The following is a 16,048-nucleotide window of genomic DNA, read 5'->3' as shown; positions in this document are numbered from 1 at the left end:
AGTAATTTGGGTTGAGGTTCATGCCCAGCTGAAAGCTTCTCGAAATATTTATTCCGTCCTTTTTGGACTCGTTTGAAAGCATGGATGAAGTTTCATATACAGTGGTCCCTCGGTTAATGAACGCCTCGCTTAACGAAATTTCGGTTAACGAATTACCTTCCATAAGAATCTTCAACTCGGTTAACGAAAAAAAATTCGGTTACCGAAATCCTTATGAATTCTTCTCAACATGTTTTCGCCTGCTCACCAGCTTGGGTATTAGTCCGCCAATACAGTAATCGGTTCTAGGGCTTAAATTCGTTCCCATTTGAGTAAATATCAAGAAGGTTGTACTATTCAATAATTTTACACATTTTATATATATTTTTTTAGTTATTTTAACAATTATTTAACATAATTGAAGTACAGGAAATTAATTTTTAGTGCGCCAAACAGCCACTTGACTCGCCCAGCAGGCGTCAGTGTGTATCTCTGGTCAGTAGAGGTAACATCTTGCTTGAGACTCTTGAACATAAACTATTTTTACATTTTTACAGTACAATTATTGGTAATTCTGAAATTTATTTTACATATTGATAATATATAACACAGTGCAGTGTTGATTTAAAGAAAATAATCTTTAATTACAGCTAGTGAACTTAAAATTTTTGTGGTGAAATTACTGTATTGAATCCAGCATGGCACCAAAGAAATCGAGAAAGGCAATTTCAATTTAAGTAAAGCAGGAAATTATTAAGAAACGTGAAGAAGGCATTAGAACAAATGTGCTTAGTAAGGAATATGGAATGTCGGCTCATCAACTGTCAACAATTCTTGCACAGAAAGACAAGTTCAAAGAAGTGAAAGTGAGAGACAAATCTACCAGAGTGTTTAAAGGTAGATCATTAATAGCAGAAACAGAGAGGTTACTTCTTATTTGGATTAGGGAAAAACAAATGAAAGGTGATTCAGTTTCTACTGAATTTATTTGTGAAAGAGCAGGGAAATATACGAACATTTAAAGGAAATTCAACCTGGTTCTTCTGGCACAGAGTTTGTTTAGGGCCAGCAAGGGCTAGTTCGAAAAATTTAAGAAAAGAAGTGACATTTTTAGTGGTGTTAGGCATGGTGAAGCTGCCAGTGCAGATAAAGAAGGAGCAGCAAAGTTTGTAGTGGAGTTTAAGAAACTGGTGGAGGAAGAAAATTATCTTCCACAGCAAGTGTTCAATGTGGACGAAACTGGGCTGTTCCAGAAGAAAATGCCCAAAGGACATTCATCACCAGAGATGAAGCCTCTTTACCTGGGCATAAACCCATGAAGGACCGTCTCACTCTATTGCTTGGTGCCAATGCTTCAGGGGATTTCTGACTGAAGCCTATGCTTGTCTACCACTCTGAGAACCCCAGGGTGTTCAAGCATCAAAAGGTGGTAAGAGGAAAACTTGGAGTTTATTGGAAGTCCAACCGTAAGGCATGGGTGACAAGACAGCTCTTTAATGAATGGGCTGTTGAGGTGTTTTGCCCTTCTGTGAAGAGCTATCTAACCACCAATAAACTCCCTTTAAAGGCTCTTCTCCTTATGGATAATGCCCCTGGTTATGACCCTCAACTTGCCAGCACTGTGGAGGTTCGATTTGACTTTGTCAAGTGTTGTTTTTGCCTCCCAACACTACATCAATTATGCAGCCAATGGACCAGAATGTGTTCAGCAACTTCAAGAAGCTGTACATGAAGAAAATGTTCAGGAGGCAACTACCACTGATCCTGAACTAACACTGGCACAGTTCTGGAAGACACAATTCAACATGCTGGAGGCTGTAAAATTGATTGTGTCCTCATGGCGAGAAGTCTCCATTAGATCCCTCAATTCTGCATGGAAAGCACTGTGGCCATCAGCAGTCCATGATTTTGAGGGATTTGAGGAAGTAACGGAGTTTGACCAGGAGATTGTGTCCATTGGTCAGTCATTGGGCCTCGAAGTGGAGGAGGATGATGTGGAAGAGCTTGTGATGTCTCATGAGCAGGAACTTACTACTGAAGACTTGCAGCAACTGGATGAGATGTTAGAAGCTGATAGTGGTGAGGAGGAAAGGGAAAGTGGTAACCATATGTCTTCTTAAAAAGATGTTGTTTATCACTGGGGGATGTTCAGGAAACTGGCATCAAGGCACCCTTATGTGGAAACAACAGAACCTGTTTAGTGTAGTGTTGAGGACAAAGTGCTCTCCTTCAGAAATCAGTTAATGATGAGGAGGAGAAATGCCCACAAACAAAAATTGACAGTTTCTTTACTAAAAGGCAGCGGGAAAAAGATGCTAGCCCTCAGCCTTCCACTTCAAAAAGGAGAGAGGATTTTCCTGCTGCAGAATCTGTCAGTCCAGAGGTTCCTGACATTTTCATGGAAGGTGACTCGCCTTCCAAGAAGCAGTAAAATGCATCTCCTCCACCCTCACTTCCTTCTCTTCTACCTTCTCCTCCACCACCCACTTCAAATTCACATCAGCATCATCAACCAGGAGCCTTCTACATACACACCTCAAAGTAAGTGTACTTTACTGCATTTTTTTTTTACTTTATGTAATTTTCGGTAAGCTGGAACCAATTACCCAAAATCCCATTGAAACGATGGTTTCGGTTAACGAACGACCTTCTGGAACGAATTGTGTTCGTTAACCGAGGGACCACTGTAGTTGGATGCAACATTCCCAGTTCGCCTCATAGTCGTCTGCTTGCAGCTTCAGCATGGTTATTGGTTCTATCTTCTTGTAAAGTTCGTTGGTACATGTTCCACATCTCTGTGGGAAACAGTGGTTGTCTTCTCCCAGTTCCTCTCCGGTATGGACGATCAATATAATTGTCTTCAAACCAATTTAAAAGCAGAACCAATTCCCCAGACAAGTCCGTTGCAAGAGCATCCACGTGACGGTCAATGTCATCATTTGGTACAAAAGAAAGTGCTGTTATCTTTTTCGCATGTAAAGCAAAGTCAGGATTGCGACCGATTACTCTCTATAAATGCCAAACGTCATATGTTGTCGTTAATGGGGAAACTGTTTGCACCTTGTTTCCTACCACCCCATCCCCATCCCCACGTCCAACGGTTATACAGCAAAGACACCTGTTATAGCTAATGAGGAGTTCATTCATAACACCAAATATTAATAAGTTGAATGCAACATAATATAAATCTAGTGTAGTATACAGTATTATACCACGTTAATGAAAGACAGATAGTTTCCGAGTTGAACGGAACGCACAGGCGCTGAATAGTCTGGTGCTGAAATGAGCTGGCGCTGAATTGGGTCATCCCTTATTACAGTATACCCTCTCTGCCACTCCTAGGCCAAGTGTTCAGAGCCATCCACTGAAAAAAAAAATTTAAGTGGGACATCACAGATCGAGTGTTGAGTTTAAATGTTGTAAATTTATCATACAGACTTGATTTACAAGCATTGGCAGGGTACCACATGAAGCAGTAAAGTGGGTAATGAGAAAGCTCAGTGTTGAGTAGTGTTTTTTGTTAGTGGTTATAACATTATATAAAGACTCAAACACTGCTGCTACAATAAATGGTGAAGAAAGTGATGAATGTAAGGTGAAAGTAGGGGTTCATCAGGGGTCTGTCTTGAGCTCCTTCTGTTTATCATGATGCTGTTGCAATATCACAGGGCGTCAGGAATAGTTTGCCCGGGGAGGTGTTGTTTGTTGATGGTTTAGTGCTGATAGCAATTCATATTGAGGAAGTAGCAGAGAAATTTAAGAAATGGAAGGATGGAGTAAAGTCCAAGGGTTCAAAAGCTAATGTGGTGAAAACAAAAGTATTGATTAATGGTTTGGGTGAAGGACCCATGGTGGAAAATGGCCACATGCTGTCTGTAAGAAACTTAATAATGTGCAGTGAGTGTGAAAGGTGGGTACACACGAGATGCAGTTAAGTGGATGGCAGACTGCGAGATGTTGATTTTAAGTATTCTGCTTGTGTAGGTAAAAGAGTGGCCTTAGCGAGGCTGGAGAAACTCAATACTGGATTGGGATATGTCCTCGGACTGTTTCAATGCATTTTGTTACCTAGATGACATGATCAGTGCTAAAAGGGGTGCCGAAGCCAGTCGTTTTGCAAGTGCCAGAAGTGGCTGGAGGAAGTTAAGGGAGTTTCTGCCTTTACAGGGTATTAACAGCAAGAGAACCTTCCCTCTGCACGAAAGGAAAGATACCTGTATATGTAACTGGTATGAGAAGTGTGATGTTGTATGGCAATGAAACATGACAGTTAAAGAGTATGGCATACACAGGCTTAACCAAACTGAAATAAGAATGGCAAGGTGGATATGCATTATAACAGACAGAAAACCATGTTCAGAGCTAAGAGGGCAGCTGGGTATTAAGAGTACTGTATTGGCAAACACAAAAATATACTGAATTAAATTACAGCTCCTCCCTGACTTGCGACCTGGATTTGGGTCCCTAACCCTGTCGTAAGTCAGGGAGGAGCTGTACAGACATAAATACTATAACTTTCAGACACAATCACACTTATTCACTATAATACACTAGTTCGTATCAATTGGGCCTGCCCAATCATCACATAGATACCTGGAGTTCTTCCTTCATACTATCAGTACACACACTTAAGATCATATGCATGGACATTAGTATAATTCGTATAAAACAACATACAGCATACAAATTACCTTTCCAAATGTTTACCGTTTTCTGTGAAAATCCACTAGCGCAGTGAGTTTGAATGTTATGCAGCTGTAATATGAATTAAAAGAGATTATAGAGAACCAATACTAACATACACAGTACACCATGATACATAGGCAAGTTTCAAACCCTGTTTGGACACAAGCAGGGTAAGTGAAGGAAGAGAAAATATTGATAATTTTTTGTTTTGTGCAATATGTATACCAAAATGAGGGGTAACTTTTTCGGAGTGAGAATTGTGAACTCTTGCCGGAGAGTGTTGTGAACGTAAAAATACAAGACATTTGAAATATTTTGAATTGATTGATGGCCAAGTTACACTATTTTATCCATTTAAAAACCAAGTGAAGTATATTTATCTACCATCTAAGCCCCTTATTTATGTTATTACATATACAATATGATATTGCTTCTTTTTTTTTAATTGAAGGAACATAAAATAATTTTTATGGAAATTGCTTTATGTTTGGTAGGTAACTAGGCACGCACTATTTTGTCTGGCACACACTACTTCGTCTTCTCGGCATGATGCGGAGGTACATAGCCAGTCATCTCTGATCAACGCCAGTCACCAGTGTATGTTTATGAGCCACATGGATCAGGCTGCTGCTCATATGTTAAAAAAAAAAAATTACACCACCGAATAGTAAGTTCTTTCTGTTTAATATACTGGGGGGTCCAGAGGGTTGAAGGTCATGGCAAGGAAGTTAGGTAAGGTTAGGTAGGTTTCTTTGGTTAGATTGATGAGGTCTTCTAACAATGCTTCTGTCTCTTTCTTTTCTTATCAACTAGGGTTAGGTTAAGTTTAATTTAGAAATAACCACTTTTTAACATTTTCCATAACTATGACAATGTCCACCATAAATCAGTGAAATCGCGGCATTTTTAAATTACCTTGTTCATGAATACCCTCTGTACATATATATGTGCAGTATGCACATAAGCACACAATGGTTTTATTTACCTGGTTTGTCTAAAAACTATAAACCACAAATCATCCATACGAGTTTGGCAGAAATACTGTACAATCATATATATTAATACGGTTTATAACAAGAGCATTCTGAAAACATGATCACTCTCTCTAGACAACTATAGTTTACTATGATGAGGGAGCTTGGTACTACAAGGAGTTAAAATAGTTATGGTAAAATTAAATCTTTTCTGAAATTACCATGTACGTTTTCTATGAAGATAGTTTCTCGAGAGATGGCGCTGTAGTCAGAGTTCGAACATTAAATTGAATGATGTACTAGTTCCTCTACATAAGGTCTGCTTATGCATAAAAGAAAACGGAACTTCTCGAAGCTCGCAATGTTATGTCACTTGTTCCGTGCCCACACAAATTCAACAACATTCCGAGCACTTAGCCAGTTTTTGGGTGTATATCACAAATAAGAGACAACAATAATATAACTTCCCATCGCTTTCCGAAGGATAAAGAACCGAGAAGAAGATGGATTCACTTATGTAAGAGGAAAGCCTTTATAAATGCTGAAATATGCAGTTTGCATTTTGAGGCCAGTGTGTTTGAGAAGTTGAAATATAAACTGCTTTGACTGCTAGTACAGTACCAAGAAGACTTTTAAGGATTAAGAATGAAGCAAAACCAACATTACAACTGGCATACTCAAAAGGTAAGCCTTTATTATTTCAGCTACAACGTAAAATTAGGAGTGTTATAACACAAACAATATAGTCTACTGCGTGTCAGACATTAAACGCATTCGATTCCAAAACAGTTTAGAATAGCTTTTATATAGGTACTTCAAAGAAGCAGCAAAATATTATACACAGCTTCTTTTGAAGAAGTGTCAGTCTTACTTTCTTCATTCACAAGTTTTTAAATGACTGATCAATAGACGAGAACACTAGTTGAATGTTGGAGGGCGGTGGGACTGACTTACTTTTATCCTCTTCACCACTGATCGGCTCGTTAGCCGCTTGGACGATCGGTTACGTCTCTGTTACGCACTGTTGGCAAGTACTGGGCATACACTGGCTCCTGAATGTATCTGAACCTGCTCCAGTGCTCAGTGCCGGATTTAGACCTGTGGAGGCCCATGGGCAGCCTCTTTGTGAGAGGGCTGCTTCTTCTGATCGTCCATAATACAATGGATTGAGCCGTACATTACGTTGACGCTTGCGTGTCTGTGAATAATCCCCAGTTTCTGACACTTCCCTCCCCTTCTTCTTATAAACATGGAAGCAATCTCTTTTTTATCGTACAAAACATTCCAAGGACTTCAGTATTGCTACTGCTGTGTTCAAATCGAGTTTAGGATCTTGCAATGCATGGCTTGTTGCATCAACTCTGCCAAGAATGTCATGCCAAAACACAGCATAAATAGCAGTCTCTAACTTGCACATCTTATCATGGAGACCATTGGCTTCATAACATGTTTTGCTCGTCTCATTTTCATCTCTAGCTATTTTAGCCAGTGCTTCACTGATTGGGAGATAACCTTGGACAACTGCTTTCACTGCAACTGCTCGACAGGACCATCTTGTGGAAATCCTCTTTGGCACAGATACCGGGCCAGACGCTACAGTTTTCAATAAATCACAAAGAATTGCATAACGATGTGTAGAATCTGTGAAGAACACATAAATTGCCTCAAGAAAATAAAAAATTAGATAGTTTCTTGACAACATTCAGCTGCAGCTTTTCCAACCAAGTTTAATGAATGACCAGCACAGGGTATCCAAATTTTATGATGATTTTCAGCTACAACTTTGTACCTCCCACTCATAGATGTTGCATTATCATAAGATTGCCCACGACACTTTTGAATGTCAATGTCATTGTCTGCAAGAAACTTCATCAAACCTTCAAACATTTCTTGAGCCTTGTGTCCTTGATTTGGCAAGAATTTCACAAATCTCTCAACAGGTGTGTCATGCTCCATGTATCTGATTATCAGAGTTAGTTCATCAATATGGCCTTCATCAGGGGTGGAATCTAGAGAAATTGAGTAATACTTTGAGAGCTTTATACTTGAGATAATTTCGTTCAGTACTTCATTGCCCATTAGTCTGACAATTTCTTCACAGATGGTTGAAGACAAATACAGGTAGTTTGTATGACCAGTGCCACGATTAGCATGATTCTGGAGGTGTTGCCTGAGGAAATCATCATACTCGGCCAAAAGCTCGAGGAATCCCAAGTAATTTCCATTATGAGGAGATCCAATTATTTCATCGTCTCCATGAAGAGCGAGCCCTCTTTCACATATAAATTTAAGCACGCTGATCAATCGCTTTAGAAGACTACACCAATACTGCTCAATTTGACCCACATGTGTAGTTAGTTTAGAATCTATACCTCCAGCTCCCTTTGTACGACTTGCTGCTGACAAAACTGCTTGAATGTGGTCCTTTGATTGCTCATGGACAACAAGCCTATTAGCATGCTTCCAGTCGCAGAACCCATCAGATGTGAATTGAGATCTTGAAACACCCATTAGCTTGAAAAAGAAGCAGTAGACCCGCCCATTTGCGGGGGAGAAACAAAGCCAAGAACGCTTTACAACTTCCACATTTCGATTCCTTCCCTCAAACATGGTTGGTGTGCATTGGCGACTGACATTGTTTGCATCTTTTTGTACTGCTGATTTTGCATCCAAAAATTTAGCATCACTGTGGTGGAGACTCTCAGAACCGTTCGCAGCCCAATAATCAATAAATTGTTTTGTCAAATGTTCTGACCATAAGCTAATGTCAATGTCATAATTTTGTGTAGTTGCCATTTGCACTTCAGGAGGCACATGCTTTGATTCAATTTCAATCTCCTCGGCAGTCTGGTCGTTTCCCCCTGTAGATAGGCTAGAGCTGCCATATAAAGAGGAAGCTGATGCATCACATGCAGGTACTTGTTCTGGTTGTCTTGAAGATCAGCTTGCAGAAGCACTGACTAGATGTTCTGAAGCTGATGGACGAGTGAAGAATTCAGTCAGTCGACGTGTTTTTGTAAATTCTTTAGCTTCTCTCTCAGCACGTTCTTTAGATGTCTTTCTCTTTGTAGCAACTTTTCACTGTTGGTGGGAAGTCCGAGTTGGAGGATCTTATATTTTAGACCGTCATGCCAGACTTTGTCAAATGCCTTCGCTACATCCCGGAGAGTTAGATTACATTGTCTACCACTCGCCGTGGCTCTGGCTATGTTTTCACATGCCAGGGCTATCGCTGTTGTGGTGGACTTTCCTTTCCTGAACCGGAATTGTCTGCAGTTGTCTCTGTTTGTTGTTTCCAGATGATTTCTCAGACGGTTATTGATGATTTTTTCTAGGATTTTTCCAGGTACTTCGAGGAGGGAAATCGGTCGGTAGTTTAGTGGGACGGCGGGGTTCTTTCCTTGTTTTGGTGTTTGGGTAATAATGGCCTCTTTGAATTTAGTTGGGAAGTACCCCGTGGTCTTAGCTGAGGGGAATTGGGTGGTGGGTTGGGTGGGAGTGTCTGGTGTAGGGGTGGAGCAGGGTGGAGCTGGGTGGTGTAGGGGTGGAGTGTGGTGGTGTAGGGTGGGGTGGGGGTGGGAAGATATTGGAAGCATATTGTGTTGTCTAATGGCAACTCATCTACAATCAGGGTTGCCACAAGATTCTCAGATCAAAATTTTCATTATTTAAGCAATTATACGAACATTTGAAAAAAAAACCCTTGATCTTAAACAACAATGAATATTTTATTATTAAAAAAAATTCTACCTCTGGATTGTTTAATATTTTATACTGACAGTGATACAGCCGAAAATGGATCCACCAATCACAATCACCTTAACATACAGCCTTACTTTACCAAGTATTGCCAGTACGGGACCCAGGGTGGGGTCGGTGGATCTTTGGCTGACTGTACTTAACATTGAGATTCTTTGTTGGTCTATTTACAAATACTTCTTTATTTACAAAACACGTCTTTATGAACACGTCTTTATTTACAAACACGTCTTCATTTAGTATCTCAGACATTAAGCTGGTAAGTGTGACTGTCTCCACGTGAAGCCTCACCACTCTCATCATCCTCCACCATCCTTGACATTCTCTGTCACAGAACCGTCGCCCCGGCATCCTCAACACACACACCTCTTCCCCACCCCCACCCCCATCATTCTCTGAACACCACACAACACCTTCTCTCTTACCCCCTCCTCCACTAGTGTACCCTTCCATCTCCCTACCCCTCCTCCTCCTCCTCCACTAGTCTCCTTCTCCTCTTACTACTACTCCTCCTCCTTCCCCCCTTCCTCCACCTCCTCTGCGCTGTCCCCTGCCGGCGCTGTGACAAAGAAACACACAGCCCGTACCCGAGCTAAATTGAAGGCAAATACTCGTGGGCTCTTGGCTCATAAAGAACGACATAGTGATGAAACTCTCGACACAACAATAACGCGGACAGGCAACAATTGGGGGTAGCTGATGCCTTGGAAGTAATAATGAACCCGATGCTGAGCTGTTCACAGTTTTCTGACGCCATGAACAAGAAGTGTGTGTGTGTGTTAGAGAGAGTGAGTGAGTGAGTGAGTGAGTCTATGTACTGTCTTTGTTCCATGAGCCTGTAGAGATATATATATATATATATATATATATATATATATATATATATATATATATATATATATATATATATATATATATATATATATATATATATATATATATATATATCAAGAGTATGAGTTAAGTTATTGGGTTTTTGAGGTAAGAGGGTTATGACGGGTGATATAAAGAGCTCTCATAAACTAGAAAGCTCATAAATATTGTAATACGTGAAGGTAACTTGAGCCAAAAAATTACTTACCAGCTCCTTTAACATAGATTATTGTCACCATGAACCAGGAGAATCTGTTGTGAGTTGTGAGTTGGGTATTTAGGAGTAATAACAACAAAAGATTATTCTCGGTTTCGTGAGTCAGGTAATTCAGGTTCGGTATAGGATTCACGAACCACAAGATTCTGAGATGAGTGTCGACTTCATGAACTACGAGAGACACTTTAAGTTAGGTGTGTGAGGAACAGGTTAAATGGCGGTGAATATACAGTGTTAATGAACCAAAGTGACTAGTAACTATAATTTACTACCTGGTGGGTGATCCTAAACACCTGATGGATAAGGGCTACAGAACCGTGAACCTGAGAGTCGATGGGACATTTCCATATGGTAGTGAGAATCAAGGCGGCAAAAGATGGCTATCGGGTTATTGGCTATGGGAGATCGGTATCGGTATCGGGGCCTTCTCATACAGTAATTTGTCACCATCATCGGTAAGTTAGTGATTACGACTTTGAAACATTAACTGCGGAAAACAGACACGCGAGATTGTCTTTCCTGATCTTGTGTAGACTGAACTAGTTGGGTATTAGTCAACGCTCTCTCGGTTTTTTTTGTCATTGTAGTAAAGACTGTCACGACGCAAAATCCCCCCTCCCACCCCCGAAAAAATCCATATAATGGTGATCGGCGCCTCCCAAACAAACAAACAAAGTCATATGAGGGTGATCGATGTTCCTGACTCGGGTTAGGGAGTGAAGGTCAATCCTGATATTTTTGTCACTTGAGAAATGGTCACAGCATGGTGGACTGAGTGACAGGTTGAAGGTACTGCGGGTCGTCTCGAGGTTGTTTACAAGACCTGGCCAGTATGTTAAGCTTAACCAGGTACGCTACAATAAAGCTAAAGCTGTCAAGATAGCTGATGCTCTTTAGCTTATTATAGCTGTCTACTGACGTGGTCGGTATCCCAAGCTATTTAGAGGAAGAGGCGAGGGTGTAACTGTAAGATTTAGATAGATTTTGTTGAGTTTGATTACCACAGAAGGAGAGGTCACGTTATTTAGGTGTAAGCGATCACCAACAAGCGTTTGGTAGGGGTTAAGGAGGGTGTCAACAAGGGGAGGGGGTGATTGTGTCAACTAGAGAGGAGTGTATCAGCCTGTAGAGTGAGACAATGAGACACTTAACTCGAAAACAGTGAACCTAAGATCGCATCAAGTTATAGCACGGGAGGCATGTCAGGTGGAGAGCATTGGTATAAGTCATTCTCAGGGACGAAAGTGTTAATCACATTCAAATATATAATCACTTTATCTTTACTATAAAAACTATTGTCGTAAAGAAAGCAGAATATGGGACAGACAAGTAGATGATCTTTGACTTGTTGTATAATTCTAGAGGTGACTACAGTAACTTACCCTGGCCTGGTGCACGGTTATGTGTCTTGTTCACTTGTGTCTGGAGACTAAAAGGTCAGACAATGCCATAACGAAAACAAAACAACGACTTAAACCAACAACGACGACATGAAATAGAAAGTTGGGTAACCGCATCAATCTGACGCATGGCCAGTTGAGGGCAGTGTGGATACAGCACACTACTCCCCCACCTCAACCCTATTTCCCCACCACATCTCACTCGTATTCCCCCCACCCCTACTGCCAGGACATGATATAGGTTAGAAGCTTGTCATGAGTAGCCTCGCGCGCGCGCGCGCGCGCGCGTGTGTGTGTGTGTGTGTGTGTGTGTGTGTGTACAACCCATATATCACGTCAGATATATAATTATTATGTATATTATCTTGTATATAAATTTTACTTTACAATAAACTAATACATTTATATAAGAAATGAAGCAGAGTGAGAAATATAATGGAATAACCTTAAAAAAAATACTTGTCTTATTAAATTATTACATTGCTGGATATGTGGGAATACCTCCTTCGTTTATTGCTGATCTGAGAGAGTATTAGTGGAATGGTAATCACGCAATCATTCCAGTAATTCTCTCTTTCTCTCTCTCTCTCGGTTTATTCAGATTGCGGAGAGAGAGAGCTAGGACGAAATACCTTTCTTGTATAAAAAATAATAATAGATAACAGTAAGTGTTTACAGTTAACTAAAGAGAGAAAATGAGCTGAGACAATCAACTGGGGGATACCGGCACCTGTTGAATAAAAACAAAATTGGATAACAAAAAATTTGCGCGACGATATACTGAAAACATCTGCCTTATTATTGTGGGAATGGAATGAAGTTAGTAGAGGGAGAGAGAGAGAGAGAGAGAGAGAGAGAGAGATGGGGAAGAGGGGTGGTAGACGGCGGAGGGTAATAATGAACAGTACACAAGTGTGGAGGGTGAGGGTGGACAGTGAGGACGGGCGCTGTCGGTCACCCAGAGGGACGCCCTTGACGAGCGTGTCAACACCCTTCACCCCGACCATCGTGGGCCGCGTCACAGCCTCTCCTTTACACTGCACCGACGACTGTGTATGTATTCGTGGCCTCAAGGGACGGCGTCAATTATGCATCACAGCTCATTCACGAGGTCCTGCTCTAACAAAAGAAAAATGCGGGCGCAACTGTCGGGAGAAGTCAAATATTAAACCAACAAGGTAGCCTTTTCAAGCTAGGTCGACGCGTGCCACCTCCCAGCCAACCTTTGTCACGGAGCCCCAGCGGGGGACCTACCACGCTGGCCTGAGAGAACACAGTAAATGAGCGGCGCGTAATGCATTCACTTGTGTTGGTTAGTGTGTCACTCTTAGCGCCATGTTTATCTTTCATTAGTTTACTAAAAAATGGAACTTCTATTCATGTTGTTCTTTTTTACTCACATACATTCAAGTTATCTGTGTTTGTTCTATTTTCTACCTAAGATTCTTCAGATATGTAAAACTCACCATAAACGCCTAAAGTAAACAAACATAAAGGGAAAGCTTGATCTGTTCCTCACTCCTGTTACTCACCTGAACACACCTCACGCTAATGAGGGACAACTTTTGTGTTATAATGGGATTGAGTTCATATATGGTTAGGTTAGGTTAGATTAGATTAGATTAGGTATGTAATGGGCTATTCATTAATTGTTTGTATTGTTTTAATTTTCGATAAAATTAATAATAAAGATAACGTTATTTTCCAATTATCCTTTTATTAAACGTGACACACACACACACACACACACACACACACACACACACACACACACACATTAACGTTCAGTTCTCGACAACTTAACAACAAAGCACATGACCTCAGACTGCCAATATTACGCACGATTATTGACCTTTCGGGAAGTTTACACGTAATGACCAGTGAAGAACAGAGAGTAATACGGAAGCTTGTTCTAGAGGTGACTCAAACTTCACAAATAACAAGAATACACTCAACGAAACTCCCATTGTTATAGATTATTAAAAACAAGGAAATTATGATGTTGTACAATTGCATTACTAAAATGATATATCAGACGCACGTACACAGACAGACAGACAGACAGACAGACACACGGCCATCCATCAGTCGTTTTTATTGTTAAGTAATTCCCAAGTATCGTATGTGTTGTGTGTTTATTATCATCACACTTGGGAGCTTTACAACTTGCCCGCAGGTAATTATGTTCAGATAAAACAGCCAGTTTATATAACTTTTCCCACAGGAGATATCAATTTATCACCTTCTTAATGCCCTGGTAATTAACTCTTGTCTATTAAATCATGTTGTTGATAGTATAGGTTCCTTAATTATTCTTCCCCTTATTTTTCCTTGCCGTGATTAATGTTTATTTAGCGTTATTGCCGTGAGCATTAATTTAACTGTCGACATTAGTGATGACCCCCCCAGGGAGCAGAGATCATGGGGTGGTGTACACGCCCCTGGGAGGTGGACGCTGCTGAGGTAAGAATTAAGGCAAGATTATGAGGGTGAAGTCCGGACAGCCAACACAACAATAATAGCTCCAGTTGTCCTGACTGAGTTTTCGGATTACTTGAAGTTCACAGAATCGTGGGAAAAGTCTTAAAATACTGTTTGTTTGTCTGTTTGTTTGTTTGTTTTTTCATTCTGTGAAAGTGGGTCCCACAGGCATGACCGTATACTAAGCCTTCGGTACACAAGGAGACAGTGTGGCCGGTACTGCATTCGACCGCTAGCATTTCACAATTTTATTAAACTAGGTATCGTACCCAATCCACCTGGATGAACAACATGAAGGTGTCAGGGCAAACATTCACACAGTACACATCTTGAAGGTGTCAGGGCAAACATTCACACAGTACACATCATGAGTACTGTCAGACAAATCTCACTTCACGCATCAGTACAACCTTCGATAATTATAACCTAAAGTACGATTCATATTTCTCTTCTTGTAATAAAAGTTAAATTTGTCAAACATCATCTAGTGGTCGTGATACTGGACTAAACAGTGTGGTGTTTACGTGTACAAGGGGTGTGTTGATAAACTTAACGAGTGAAGAAGTCAACGGTATGTCTCCCTTGACGATTTAGACTGTTAACCTATTCACTACAATGTCTTAACCCCTTTAGTATAATTCATATACAGTGTCATCGTTTTTACTGAGTTTTTTTTTATTGTACTTAGGGGTTGTCATCTTAATAAAGGAGTTAAACATCGTCCTGAAGGGGTTAATCATCATCTTAAAGGGGTTAAGTACCGTACAGAAGGGGTTAAGCATCGTACTGATGGGGTTGAAATATTGTACTCAAGGGGTTAAGACATAGTATACTCAAAGCGTCAACTCATCATACTGCTTTAATTAATTCTAGTTTGTTTGTTTATATTCACTCTGTAACTGTCTACATGTAATATATATTTGTTTATATGGCAATGCAATACTCTCGTCTTAGTCCACGAGTACAGACGCCAAGGCAACCAATTTTCCTCGTTGCGGAAAAGCAGGTAAGTCACCCCTTCAATTCCTCATACAAAGAAAACGGATCTCCAATTGCAAGCGCTGACATACTTGACCATAATTTACAAATCACTGGTGTTGCTGACACTAGAATATCACCCCAGTGCTGTTGCTGACGCTAAAATATTTCGTCATTGCTGTTGTTGACACTAAAATATTACGTTATTACTGTTGCTGACGCTAAAATATTACGTCATAGAATATCACGTTTATTGACTGTTGTTCCCGACAATAAACCAACACTTCCCTGTTTCTGCTGACACTGCCGTGCAGGTTTATTTATATGTACCTTAGCCTTTCGAGACGTGAAATCGACTGACCTTTGTCTGTTGTCAGCTTTGAAGAGGTCAGCCACCACATAAAGGGTCAGCTCGGCAGCGTTTTCTTGACAGTCGTTACACTCGGCGGCGCTGTTACAACATCATTATCGAGAGCTTTAAGTAGCGTAGTGAGTGAGTGTGATGTTCAAGGTGTTTTAATAAATCAAATTATACTAAACCACACACACATACACACACACACAAAAGACCTCTCTTATACAGAGCTTTCGTCCGCATATTATATTAATTTTTAATATTATCATTCGTACGGATATTATTATATTAATACTTTACTGTGTCATTATTCATCCTCAGTCTCTATGTACACTTACGCGTATAT

Source organism: Homarus americanus, unplaced genomic scaffold (genome assembly GCF_018991925.1).
Source record: "Homarus americanus isolate GMGI-L3 unplaced genomic scaffold, GMGI_Hamer_2.0 scaffold11794, whole genome shotgun sequence".
NCBI classification, from domain to species: Eukaryota; Metazoa; Arthropoda; class Malacostraca; order Decapoda; family Nephropidae; genus Homarus; species Homarus americanus.
The sequence above is the reverse complement of the archived record's forward strand: the minus strand, read 5'-3'. Positions refer to the sequence as shown.